General features: G+C 46.3%; 1 non-coding gene across 1 annotated transcript; it reads right to left on the bottom strand.

Moving 5' to 3' along the window:
- Positions 1-10,601: 10,601 nt before the first annotated feature.
- TRNAE-UUC (transfer RNA glutamic acid (anticodon UUC)) lies at positions 10,602-10,673 on the bottom strand. The gene has a single exon. It is a non-coding gene; the product is annotated as a tRNA-Glu (tRNA).
- Positions 10,674-12,559: the final 1,886 nt, after the last annotated feature.

Genomic DNA, 12,559 nt, shown 5'->3' with positions numbered 1-12,559 from the left:
GGTGCAGTGGTTGGCATTAGCTTTCCCCTTGACCTGACCTAAACTCCATCACATGTCCTAGTCTAAACAAAGCCTGAGCATCACAGTTATACTGTTCCCCCATTTAAAAACAATTGTTAGTCATCAAGTTCCCCCACCAGGATCATATTGTTTCATTCCCAGTTGTCACAGTTCATCAGAGCGCTGTTGCTTCAGGTTTTCCTGAAGGCAGATATTTTTACTACTGTTTTCCTCCCTTAAAATATATTGAAGTATAACAAAGAGCAGGAATAGGGAAGGGATAGGGAAAAATGTCTTTTCCCCTCTGTAACAACAGAAGAACATAGGGTAAATCAGAGGGATTCTCCATCACCATCTCTATCCCCCTGTTCTTCAATTGGAAAGGTCAATATTTCCCGAAGGGGCTGGGAAGAGGATTCTCTAGTAAATGATTTGGAACTAAGCAAAAGACCCATTCATTTGCCTCCCAAAGCAGTTGTGGCCCATGCCCTGCAGGAGGTTGCTCCTGAAGATCTTCCCTTCCTAATCAGGTGCATGTTGCCTCTTATTTGGGAAATGCAATCCCTTCCTAGGTAGAGATGGGAAAAATGGAAGTGACATTTCTGTTCAGCTCACTCCTGGCAGATGCTGTAAATGTGTAGGAAATGGCATCCATGAGGAATGTGATAAAGCTGCAGAAAGACACCCATTTTGAGTAGATACCTGACATTTGGTGTCTTAGAGGGATTCTAAGGCGCACCTGAATTTAGTCCCTTATTTAAATCTGTGCCACCAGATTAAAGAAACAAAAGGGCATATTTGGGGGAGTTCTACCTCACTATCGCTACTGGTATGTCGTGTGGTTGGTGAAGAATTCTACGCCAGAGCCGTGTAAAATTGCTACAACTAAGGTCAAAGATTTGACAAGAACTCAGGTAGAAATGAGAGGTTTTAGTGGTTGATTTTCACCCCAGAGATGGACGCTATGGTGACCTGTGGCCAAGGTAAACTGTTTTTAGAATTGCTCACACTTCTAAAGGATGCCATGATGAAACTGGGAAGAACTGTCTTTTACCATTTGGATCCCAAGTTTCCTGAAGCACAGAGAGAAACAGCTGATTCCTTCAGAGCCATGCCATGCCTATGGGTCCCAAACTGGCTGCCTTGCTGGACAAGAAGCACTTCCGTGTTGGTTAAATGATGGTAGCCAATGAGGGAATGTAACAGATTCCAAGTTCAGACTGCAGGATACATGAATGCTGAGTCCAGAGTCTGTGGTTTGGTCTCTTAGTTTTGCTCTTGAGTCTAATGCATGTGTCTCACTTTTCCGCCTCCTGCTACTCTGAAAGATTAGAAAGTGTGAAAGTAGAGCACAGGTGGTTTTTCTCATGATGCAGCCTTCCCACGTAGTGTGAGACCCCTTCCACCCACACAGGTGAGCCAGAGAGTTCCCCAGGGCTCTTGTTCGCAAAGCAAAGATGTCACATTAGGCAGGAGATGTCAAGATCTACAATGGTGATGGGCGAGTGATGGGAGCTTTTCTGGGTGGTTGTTGTTTGGTTGTTTTTTTCCCATGTAATTTTTGTTTTGTTTTTGCAACTAGTTCTTTTTATAGCTGCTGAGACGCTTGTCCTTTTGAGCACAGCTCTTTAACCCTCAGGCCTGGCTCTGGAAACCTCAGAACCGGCTTTGCGTTTTTTTGTTCATGTTTGCTATCTTTGGAGTTCGCAGGAGTTCCCCAGGGCTCTTCTTCACAAAACAAAGATGTCACATTAGGCAGGAGATGTCAAGATCTACAATGGTGATGGGCGAGTGATAGGAGCTTTTCTGGGTGGTTGTTGTTTGGTTGTTTTTTTTCCATGTAATTTTTGTTTTGTTTTTGCAACTAGTTCTTTTTATAGCTGCTGAGACGCTTGTCCTTTTGAGCACAGCTCTTTAACCCTCAGGCCTGGCTCTGAAAACCTCAGAACCGGCTTTGCGTTTTTTTTTTTCATGTTTGCTATCTTTGGAGTTCGCACATCCACACGACATGCGGTTCACAGCAACGGATACTTTGAGAAACCTGCTGGGTGAAGCAGGCCTTTTCCAAACTGACATTGGCCCAAATTCTGCCTCAGTTCAGCTGGATTGGGACACGTCTGTGTCAAAGGAGTGGTTCGCACCTGATTTGCCCAGAGACCTCAGAGGAGGGGTAGTTAGATATAGGATAAGTAGGAATCAACAACAATGAAGTTAAATATAAAGGTGAAAGACCCTCACCTTGCAGGTCAACAAGCCTGTTCTGTTCTTTCCCTCCAATGCATCTGGCACTGGTCGCTCTCAGGTAGCACACTGGGCTTGACGGACCATTGATCTGACCCAGTCTATGACCTGTCGTGCATTCTTATGTAAGCCCTCTGTGGCCTTGTCTACACGGGCAAGTTTCTGCACAGGAAAGCAGCTTTCTGCGGTGTAACTCCCGAGGTGCGCACGCAGATTTCGTGATGCATGATAGAAAGGGGCCATGACAGGGACACACTGCCCTGTGGGGTCAAAGTCAAGTAGCTGTGACACGCCTACCACACGGTGCAGGAGGCAAACTGCTGCTCCATATTGGGGGCTAACTAACCCCAGCATCATGGCAAGAATCTACCTAGCAGCTGGAGAAAAAATATGTATGAGAGTCAAAGACACCCCCACATGGCCTATCTCTTCCCCAATCTCAACACCTGGAAGATTGTCTGGAAGACTCAGAATTTCAACTGCGGAGATTGGTCCCAGGCTGAGAGGGAATTCAGTCTGTGTATTAAGAACTCAACATTGCCTGGAGCAACCAGTGAGTGAGAAAAGCTGTTTGATCCAATTCTTGCTTAGTATATTCAAATTAGAGTTTAGACTGGGAGTCTGTTTTCATTTGTTATGTAACCACTTTTGACCTCTGTGACCAACAGTTAGACTCAGTTAAAATCTAACTTTCTGTAGTTAATAAACTTATTTTAATATTTTATACTTACTCCTGAGTTTGTCCAAAGTGTTTGGGAAAGTTGCTCACATGACAAAGGCTGGTGCATGTCCCCTTTATTTTTGATGAAGTGGCGAACTAATTAATGAGCTTACACTTTTCAAGAGAAGGCCATGAGTCGTGTAAGATGGTACATTTCTGAGGTGCAAGGCTGAGAGCTGGGGAGATATGCTAGTGTCTCTGTATAATTGAGGAGTGGCTTATAGAGCATTCATGCAACTGAGTTGGGTGCTTTGCTGCATGTTGTTGGCCAAATGATCATAGAATCCTAGGATATCGGGGTTGGAAGGGACCTCAGGAGGTATCTAGTCCAACCCCCTGCCCAGAGGAGGACCAATCCCCAACTAAATCATCCCAGCCAGGGCTTTGTCAAGCCTGATCTTAAAAACTTCTAAGGAAGGAGATTCCACCACCTCCCGAGGTAACCCATTCCAGTGTTTCACCACCCTCCTAGTGAAAAAGTTTCTCCTAATATCCAAGCTAAATCTCCCCCACTGCAACTTGACCATTACTCCTTGTCCTGTCATCTGCTGTCACTGAGAATAGTCTAGATCTGTCCTCTTTGGATCCACCTTCATTTAGTTCAAAGCAGCAATGACATCCCCCCTCATTCTTCTCTTCCGTAGACTAAACAATCCCAGTTCCCTCAGCCTCTCCTCATAAGGCATGTGTTCCAGACCCCGAATCATTTTTGTTTCCCTTCACTGGACTCTCTCCAATTTCTCCACATCCTTCTTGTAGTGTGGGGCCCAAAACTGGACACAGTACTCCAGATGAGGCCTCACCAATGTCGAATAGAGGGGAACGATCACATCCCTCGATCTGCTGGCAATGCCCCTACTTATACAGCCCAAAATGCCATTGGCCTTCTTGGCAACAAGGGCACACTGTTGACTCATCTCCAGCTTCTCATCCACTGTCACCCCTAGGTCCTTCTCTGCAGAACTGCTGCCGAGCCATTCGGTCCCTAGTTTGTAGCGGTACATTGGATTCTTCCATCCTAAGTGCAGGACTCTGCACTTGTCCTTTGTTGAACCTCCTCAGATTTCTTTTGGCCCAATCCTCCAATTTGTCTAGGGCCCTTTGTATCCTACCCTACCCTCCAGCGTATCTACCTCTCCTCCCAGTTTAGTGTCATCCGCAAACTTGCTGAGAGTGCAATCCACACCATCCTCCAGATCATTTATGAAGATATTGAACAAAACTGGCCCCAGGACCGACCCTTGGGGCACTCCGCTAGATACCGGCTGCTAACTAGACATGGAGCCATTGATCACTACCCGTTGAGCCTGACAATCTAGCCAACTTTCTACCCACCTTGTAGTGCATCCATCCAGCTCATAATTCTTTAACTTGCTGACAAGCATACTGTGGGAGACCGTGTCAAAAGCTTTGCTAAAGTCAATTAATAACACGTCTACTGCTTTCCCTTCATCCACAGAACCACTTATCTCATCATAAAAAGCAATTAGATTAGTCAGGCATGACTTTCCCTTGGTGAATCCATGCTGACTGTTCCTGATCACTTTCCTCTCCTCGAAGTGCTTCAGAATTGATTCCTTGAGGACCTGCGCCATGATTTTTCCAGGGACTGAGGTGAGACTGACTGGCCTGTAGTTCCCCGGATCCTTCTTCTTCCCTTTTTTAAAGATTGGCACTACATTAGCCTTTTTCCAGTCATCCAGGACTTCCCCCGTTCGCCATGAGTTTTCAAAGATAATGGCCAATGGCTCTGCAATCACATCCACCAATTCCTTTAGCACTCTCGGATGCAACGCATCCGGACCCATGGACTTGTGCACATCCAGCTTTTCTAAATAGTCCCGAACCACTTCTTTCTCCACAGAGGGCTTGCCACCTCCGCCCCATGCTGTGCTGCCCAGTGCAGTCGTCTGGGAGCTGACCTCGTGAAGACAGAGGCAAAAAAAGCATTGAGTACATTAGCTTTTTCCACCTCCTCTGTCACTAGGTTGCCTCCCTCATTCAGTAAGGGGCCCACACTTTCCTTGGCTTTCTTCTTGTTGCCAACATACCTGAAGAAACCCTTCTTGTTACTCTTAACATCTCTCGCTAGCTACAACTCCAGGTGTGATTTAGCCTTTTTGATTTCATTCCTACATGCCCGAGCAATATTGTTATACTCATCCCTGGTCATTTGTCCAATCTTCCACTTCTTGTAAGCCTCTTTTTTGTATTTAAGATCAGCAAGGATTTCACTGTTAAGCCTAGCTGGTTGCCTGCCATATTTACTATTCTTTCTACACATCGGGATGGTTTGTCCCTGTAACCACAATAAGGATTCTGTAAAGTACATCGAGCTCTCCTGGACTCCTTTCCCCCTCATGTTATTCTCCTAGGGGATCCTGCCCATCAGTTCCCAGAAGGAGTCAAAGTCTGCTTTTCTGAAGTCCAGGGTCCGTATTCTGCTGCTTTCCTTTCCTCCTTGTGTCAGGATCCTGAACTCGACCATCTCATGGTCACTGCCTCCCAGGTTCCCATCCACTTTTGCTTCCCCTACTAATTCTTCCCGGTTTGTGAGCAGCAGGTCAAGAAGAGCTCTGCCCCTAGTCGGTTCCTCCAGCACTTGCACCAGGAAATTGTCCCCTACAGTCTCCAAAAACTTCCTGGATTGTCTGTGCACCGCTGTATTGCTCTCCCACAGATATGAGGGTGATTGAAGTCCCCCATGAGAACCAGGGCGTGCGGTCTAGTAGCTTCTGCGAGTTGCCAGAAGAAAGCCTCATCCACCTCATCCCCCTGGTCCGGTGGTCTATAGGAGACTCTCACCACGACATCACCCTTGTTGCTCACGCTTCTAAACTTAATCCAGAGACTCTCAGGTTTTTCTGCAGTTTCATACTTGAGCTCTGAGCAGTCATACTGCTCCCTTACATACAATGCAACTCCCCCATTTTTTCTGGCCTCCCTGTCCTTCCTGAACAGTTTATATCCATCCGTGACAGTACTCCAGTTATGTGAGTTATCCCACCAAGTCTCTGTTATTCCAATCACATAATAATTCCTTGACTTTGCCAGGACTTCCAGTTCTCCCTGCTTGTTTCCCAGGCTTTGTGCATTTATGTATAGGCACTTGAGGTAACCTGCTGATCGCCCCTCTTTCTCAGTATGAGGCAGAAGCCCTCCTCTCTCCTGCACTCCTGCTCGTGCTTCCTCCTGGTATCCCACTTACCTCAGGGCTGTGGTCTACTTCCCCTGGTGAACCTAGTTTAAAGCCCTCCTCACTCGGTTAGCCAGCCTGCTTGCAAAGATGCTCTTCCCTCTCTTCGTAAGGTGGAGCCCGTCTCTTCCTAGCACTCCTTCTTGGAACACTATCCCATGGTCAAAGAATCCAAAGCCGCCTCTCCGACACCACCTGCGTAGCCATTCGTTGACTTCCACAATTCGACGGTCTCTACCCTGGCCTTTTCCTTCCACGGGGAGGATGGACGAGAAGACCAATTGCACCTCAAACTCCTTTATCCTTCTTCCCAGAGCCATGTAGTCCGCAGTGATCCGCTCAAGGTCATTCTTGGCAGTATCATTGGTGCCCATGTGGAGAAGCAGGAAGGAGTAGCGATCCGAGGGCTTGATGAGTCTCGGCAGTCTCTCCATCACATCACGAATCTTAGCTCCTGGCAAGCAGCAGACTTCTCGGTTTTCCCGGTTGGGATGGCAGATAGATGACTCAGTCTCCCTGAGGAGAGAGTCCCGACCACCACCACCCGCCTCCTTCTCTTGGGAGCGGTGGTCGTGGAACCCCCAACCCTAGCACAGTGCATCTCATGCCTTCCAATTGGCGCAGTCTCCTTCTGCTGCCTTCCCTCAGACGTATGATCTGGTCCACTCAGATGCTGAGGTTGTGAGTTCAAGCATCAGCTTTCTTTAAGCAATGGCTTCTGCCATTCATCTTGCCCGTCGGAAAATACAATTCCGGCTCAGAAGACACCCAGGTTCTCTTCCTCTGCAGAGTGCAGGACAGATTCCACAGATCTACAAGGCTCCATTCTCCACCTGCACCCTGTGTCAGGAGGCATCAAGCAGAGCCCAGAGCACTGCCCATCCTGTGATTCTTGAGCCCCTGACTTCCCCCTCAACCTTTGCTCCCCAAACCACCTTCCTGCACTCCCTCTTGGCTGTGAGACTCAAACCCTGCCTGGCTTTCGATATGTTCATGTGGTTTTTGTCTGTCAGGTTGATGAGCATGTGGGTCCTGTGTGATTTCTGTGGATGCCTTGCATAGTTTTGTGTGCGTGTGTCTGATTTTTGCAGGCAAATTGTTTTTTGCTTCGTATTCTTTTGGTATGTGGTTTTTGTGCTTTCGTCTTGTGTGCTTTTTCTGTATGTTTTGTGTGGCTTTCCCTTATGTACATATGTCTACTGATCAATGGCTCCATGTCTAGTTGGCAGCCGGTATCTAGTGGACTGCCCCAAGAGTCGGTCCTGGGGCCGGTTTTGTTCAATATCTTCATTAATGATCTGGAGGATGGTGTGGATTGCACCTTCAGCAAGTTTGCAGATGACACTAAACTGGGAGGAGTGGTAGATACAGAGGGACCTAGACAAATTGGAGGATTGGGCCAAAAGAAATCTGATGAGGTTCAACAAGGACAAGTGCAGAGTCCTGCACTTAGGACAGAAGAATCCAATGCACCGCTACAGATTAGGGACCGAATGGCTAGGCAGCTGTTCTGCAGAGAAGGACCTAGGGATGACAGTGGACGAGAAGCTGGATATGAGTCAAGAGTGTGCCCTTGTTGCCAAAAAGGCCAATGGCATTTTGGGCTGTATAAGTAGGGGCATTGGGCTGGCTGGGATGATTTAGTTGGGATTGGTCCTGCTCTGGGCAGGGGGTTGGACTAGATGGCCTCCAGAGGTCCCTTCCAACTCTGTTATTCTATGATTCTCTGATTCTCTGTGTGCTGTGTGGGTTTGTGTGTGGGTCTGATTTTTGTTAATGCCTACAAGGGGCTGTGCAGTGTGTGATTTTCTCTTTCTCTCTCTGTTTGTATCTTCATGTGTAAATTCACTGGAATGTTTAAAAATATCCACAGCTTTGCCAATTTTCACCAGGAATTTTTCTCAGTCAACAAATTCTCACTTGTTCCCTACCGAAGTGTTCACTCTTGGATGGCATCAAATTAACCTATGAAATTCTGAACTAAAACCTCACCTGCTTTTCAGGGATTCTTCCTTAGACTCAGAGGATCAAGAGCTGGAAAATTCACCTAATTCAGTTTAAAGGCAAAGCTTCACTGAGAGTTGAAATTCCAAGCCCTTGTTTACAAAATGAGAAAAAGAGCCAGGGGAAGCACTTCCTTTTGATTCACAGAATAAAGCGTTTGTCATTTAAGGGTTTGTTTCCCATATTTTAAAACCACAAGGGGTCTTCGTAAACACCCAGTCTGACCTCTTGTCTAGCACGGGCCCGATACCTGCCCCCGAAGAATTCCTTTTCAACTAGAACAGATCCGTTTAAAAAAAAATAGATCCAATTTTGATTTGAAAATTTCCAGGAATGGAGACTCCACCAGGACTCTGGGTAAGATTTTCAATGGTTAATTCCCTTCCCTCTCAGAAAGCATGCCTTATTTCCAATCTGAATATGTCTAGCTTCACTTCCAGCCATTGGCTCACATTATACATTTGTCTGTTAGATTGAAGAGCCTGTTTGTAAGTATTGTTCCCCATGTAGGTACTTAGGGAGTGAGAGCGTCATCCCCTAAACCTTTTCTGAGCTCTTTGTGACTATCACAGCAAGGCGGGGGTTTTAAGCCTTTCATCCTTCTCATGGCTCTTCTTTCTCCTCTCAAATGTTTCATCCTCCTTCTTGAACTGGGGACCTCAGAACTGGATGAAGTGGGCACAACAAATACAGAGGTAAAAAGACCTTTCGACTCCTAGCTGAGATCCCACTGTTGCTGTATACGTGGCTGACATTCCTTGTTCCTAGATGTACACGCTCCCATTTAGCCTTAGCCGCAGGAAATAGTCATCAGCACCACCTCAGCTCTCCGTTCTGAGATTTACTTCTCACTCCCTAGATGCCAAAATATCTCCTTAGGATTCTAGATGGCTGTCCTCCACTGGCTGGATCAGATGTTCCTGCTTCCCCTCAGTAATCTTCAGATGATCCGTGTTCTCCAGAGCTTACCCTCCCAGACAGGACTGAACAACCTTTGCTTATAACTAGACCACCCGTGACCTCAACTAGGTGCCCTGAATGCACCACTTTTGAATTCCCTCCAAGTTCTAGCATAGAAATGCGAAGCAGTTGGTGTTGTAATGTTACAGGAGAGGTTGAAATGAGGCTATTTCTCATGTAGAAGGCAATGATTGTGTCAGGAAGGGGATTTGAACGCCCACCTGCATATGGAGCCCAGAACACAAATGACGGAAAGACACAGCCTTGAGTTTGACACATTAGACCACTCGGCCAGCCTGTCACTGTTAGTCAAGCCACTTATCAATCACAGTTTTCTTTAACTTGTTGTGAACTTTCCAGGGAGGTGGAGATGGCATATCTCTTTCAACTTCTAGAGACTTTCTAAAGCACAAGCGATTTTTATATGTCATCTCCCTGCTCCCTTTTTAAGGGAATAAAAGATGATTGCTACCATTCTGAGAAAGTAATGTTGAACCTCAAACTCCTGCCTGGTGGGCCAGACGGCCAAGCAACCAGCACCCACAACTTCTACCACCTTTTGTTTCCAAAATAGCTCAGCCCTCAGTGTGTTGAGCCTTTCTGAAATCTGGCCAAAATGTTTATTGCCCAAATGGGAGCTGAGTTCTTCTGAAAATCTGGCTCTAGGGGTGGGGGTGAGACCTTCTGAAAATTCTGGCCCATGTGTCTGGAAACTCTAAGAACCTTCAGAACTTTTATCGTGTGCTAGAACCTGATGAGAAAACCTTCCTTCTGTCGAACTCAGCAGAGATTTTTCTCATTGACTTACAATCACAGTGTTTCATCTTGATCCCAGATTTAGGTATCAACAAAATGCATTGATTGTACTTTTACAAGCAGTGTGAAACAAACACGCCTAGTTGGACAGAGGGATAGAAGTAGGTCTGCCACTAAACCACATTGCCTTTCATCAGTAGCTACCTGAGCAAGGTAGAAACCAGTGGCCAACAGGTGAAAGGCCCATCGTCTATGCTTAGAACATGACAGCAGCTAGCCCTCAGGAATGGAAGAGGCTAATGGTCAGTTTTGCTGAGATGGTTACTTCCAAAGATTGGTATATAGAGTGGGATGAAAGTTTTTTGAGTGAATATTTTATTTGCTGAAAGAATTTGGTTGACCCCAAATGATTTTTTGGTTTTGTTTCAGCAAGAAAACTGACATCTTGGGTCAACCTGAGTGTCTATTACTGTTGTTACAACATTGGTTAGGCTAGCTAGCAAGGGGGAACAAGAATTTGCACCTGTCTATTTGTGGACAACGAAGTGCACAGTGGAAACATGCCCATATTCTGCTCCTAGTCAATGGGAAGCTTTGATTTTGATATGGTCTCCAAAGCCCTTGCCAAGATCACGTAGAAGATGGGGGAGTCAGGGAAAAACCGTCAATTTGTTCAAATTGCAAGAGAAGAATAAATTAAGGTGTTTTGCTGTAAAGTCACTTTTCCCTGACTGGGAATTGAACCCAGGCCGTGGTGGTGAGAGCGCCAAATCCTAACCACTAGACCACCAGGGAGAAGATGGGGCTGTTGTTCTTCTCAGCTGTGCTACACTTCCTTAGGCTATTTTCTCTCCAATTTCTGAAGCTGCTCCTTTGTCCATTCCCTGAGCGGCTAAGAGCAGAGCGGGCAGGAACCCCTGTGCTCAGGGTCACAACCTGAGCCCAACCCAAGCCACTGAAACAAACTCAAATGATGTGTCAGCTTCCTCCACTAGGATCACAGAGCAACACAAAGAAAACCCAGGAGGAACAATCCTCCTCTGCCTTCACTGACCCCATTGCAACCCTCTCAGCAGCCGACCTGGACATTGAGCTGACAGGAACTTTGGCATAGAGAGCAAGGGAGGGAGTTTGCTCCCCCTCATTGTGAGCTGATTGCATTCTGACTCCATGTAACGGGGCTCTGAGCTTTGCCATCTTCTGAATTCTGTGTCCTAACTGTGATCATCCGCCCTTCCTTCAGTTACTTTGGGTTCTGCTGTTGTTCACCATTTCTGAGTGGAGATTTTAAATCACGGCTGTTTCTTTGTTAGCATGTCATGGGCTATTAGCAGTAGGAGGAAAAATCACTTTTTGTAGTGGTAAACAGGGTGGCCCATTTCAAACAGTTCTCTGTGAGTTCAATCCTTGAGGGGGCCATTTAGGGATCTGGGGCAAAAATTGGGGATTGGTCCTGCCTTGAGCAGTGGATTGGACTAGATGACCTCCTGAGGTCCCTTCCAACTCTGTGATTCTGTGAAAGGACATGTCAGAGGGCAGGGGACTTGACAAAGCCCTGGCTGGGATGATTTAGTTGGGGTTGGTCCTGCTTTGAGCAGGGGGTTGGACTAGATGACATCCTGAGGTCCCTTCCAACCCTGATCTTCTATGATTTTAAGGCAACCCCCATCTTTTCATGGACTCTGTATATATCTCTTCCTGCTGTATTTTCCACTCCATGCATGTGATGAAGTGGGTTTTAGCCCAGGAAAGATTATGCCCAAATAAATTTGTTAGTCTCCAAAGTGCCACAAGTCCTCCTCATTGTTTTTGCTGATTCAGACTAACACGGCTACCACTCTGAAAGGAAATCAAGCCACTAGGTAGGCGGAAGAAGAAGCGGAGAGGGATGCGGTGGGGTAAATGAAAGCAGAGGAGGATTGTTCCTCTTTTGTGTTCCTCTTGGGATTCTGATGGAGGAACCTAAATCGTAATTTGAGCTTGTTTCAATGCTTTTCCTTGAGCTCAGGTTATGAGCACAGGGGTTCCTTCACTCTCTGTTCCTGTCCCCTCTGAAATGGGGAATGGACCATTTCATAGAATCATGGAATATCAGGGTTGGAAGGGATTTCTTTAACTGGAGAGCAAGTAGCCTTAGAAAGCATAGAGGAGCTGAACCAAAAAACCCTACATTACCCCCCCTTATGGTCTACTGCAGGGGTAGTCAACTATTTTTTGTCAAGGTCCAAAATCTCAGTCAAGATATGATCAAGGTCCAGACTCCAGAGAAAATAATTTTATTTACTTATTATTATGATTTTTAAAAAGATTTCAGGGTCCATTAAAAATTTCTGGCGGTCTAGAGTTGGCCCATGGTACACCTGTTGAGTACCCTTGGTCTACTGGTTAGGAGTCTCGTTGATGCTGCCTTGGTTCCATCCTCAGTCAGGGAAAGAAACTTCTCGACACAATTCTCCATTCAGTCTTCACTGCAAATTAAAAAAAACCTCAGAACTTTCACCCCAATAGCTTTTTATCTGGCCGTTTTCTGCCCTGTCCTGTATAAACACCAAAAGGGGCCTTTTTAAAAACCAAAGACTTTGAGATCGGGGCGAACTGGCTGACTCCAGCTGCCTATCTCTATTCACTTGTGTCCTGAATTGAATGAATCTCTTTGGATACACAGCAATCGTGAAGCATAA

Source organism: Lepidochelys kempii, unplaced genomic scaffold (genome assembly GCF_965140285.1).
Source record: "Lepidochelys kempii isolate rLepKem1 unplaced genomic scaffold, rLepKem1.hap1 scaffold_29, whole genome shotgun sequence".
NCBI classification, from domain to species: domain Eukaryota; kingdom Metazoa; phylum Chordata; order Testudines; family Cheloniidae; genus Lepidochelys; species Lepidochelys kempii.
This window is presented reverse-complemented; position numbering and strand designations above follow the sequence as displayed.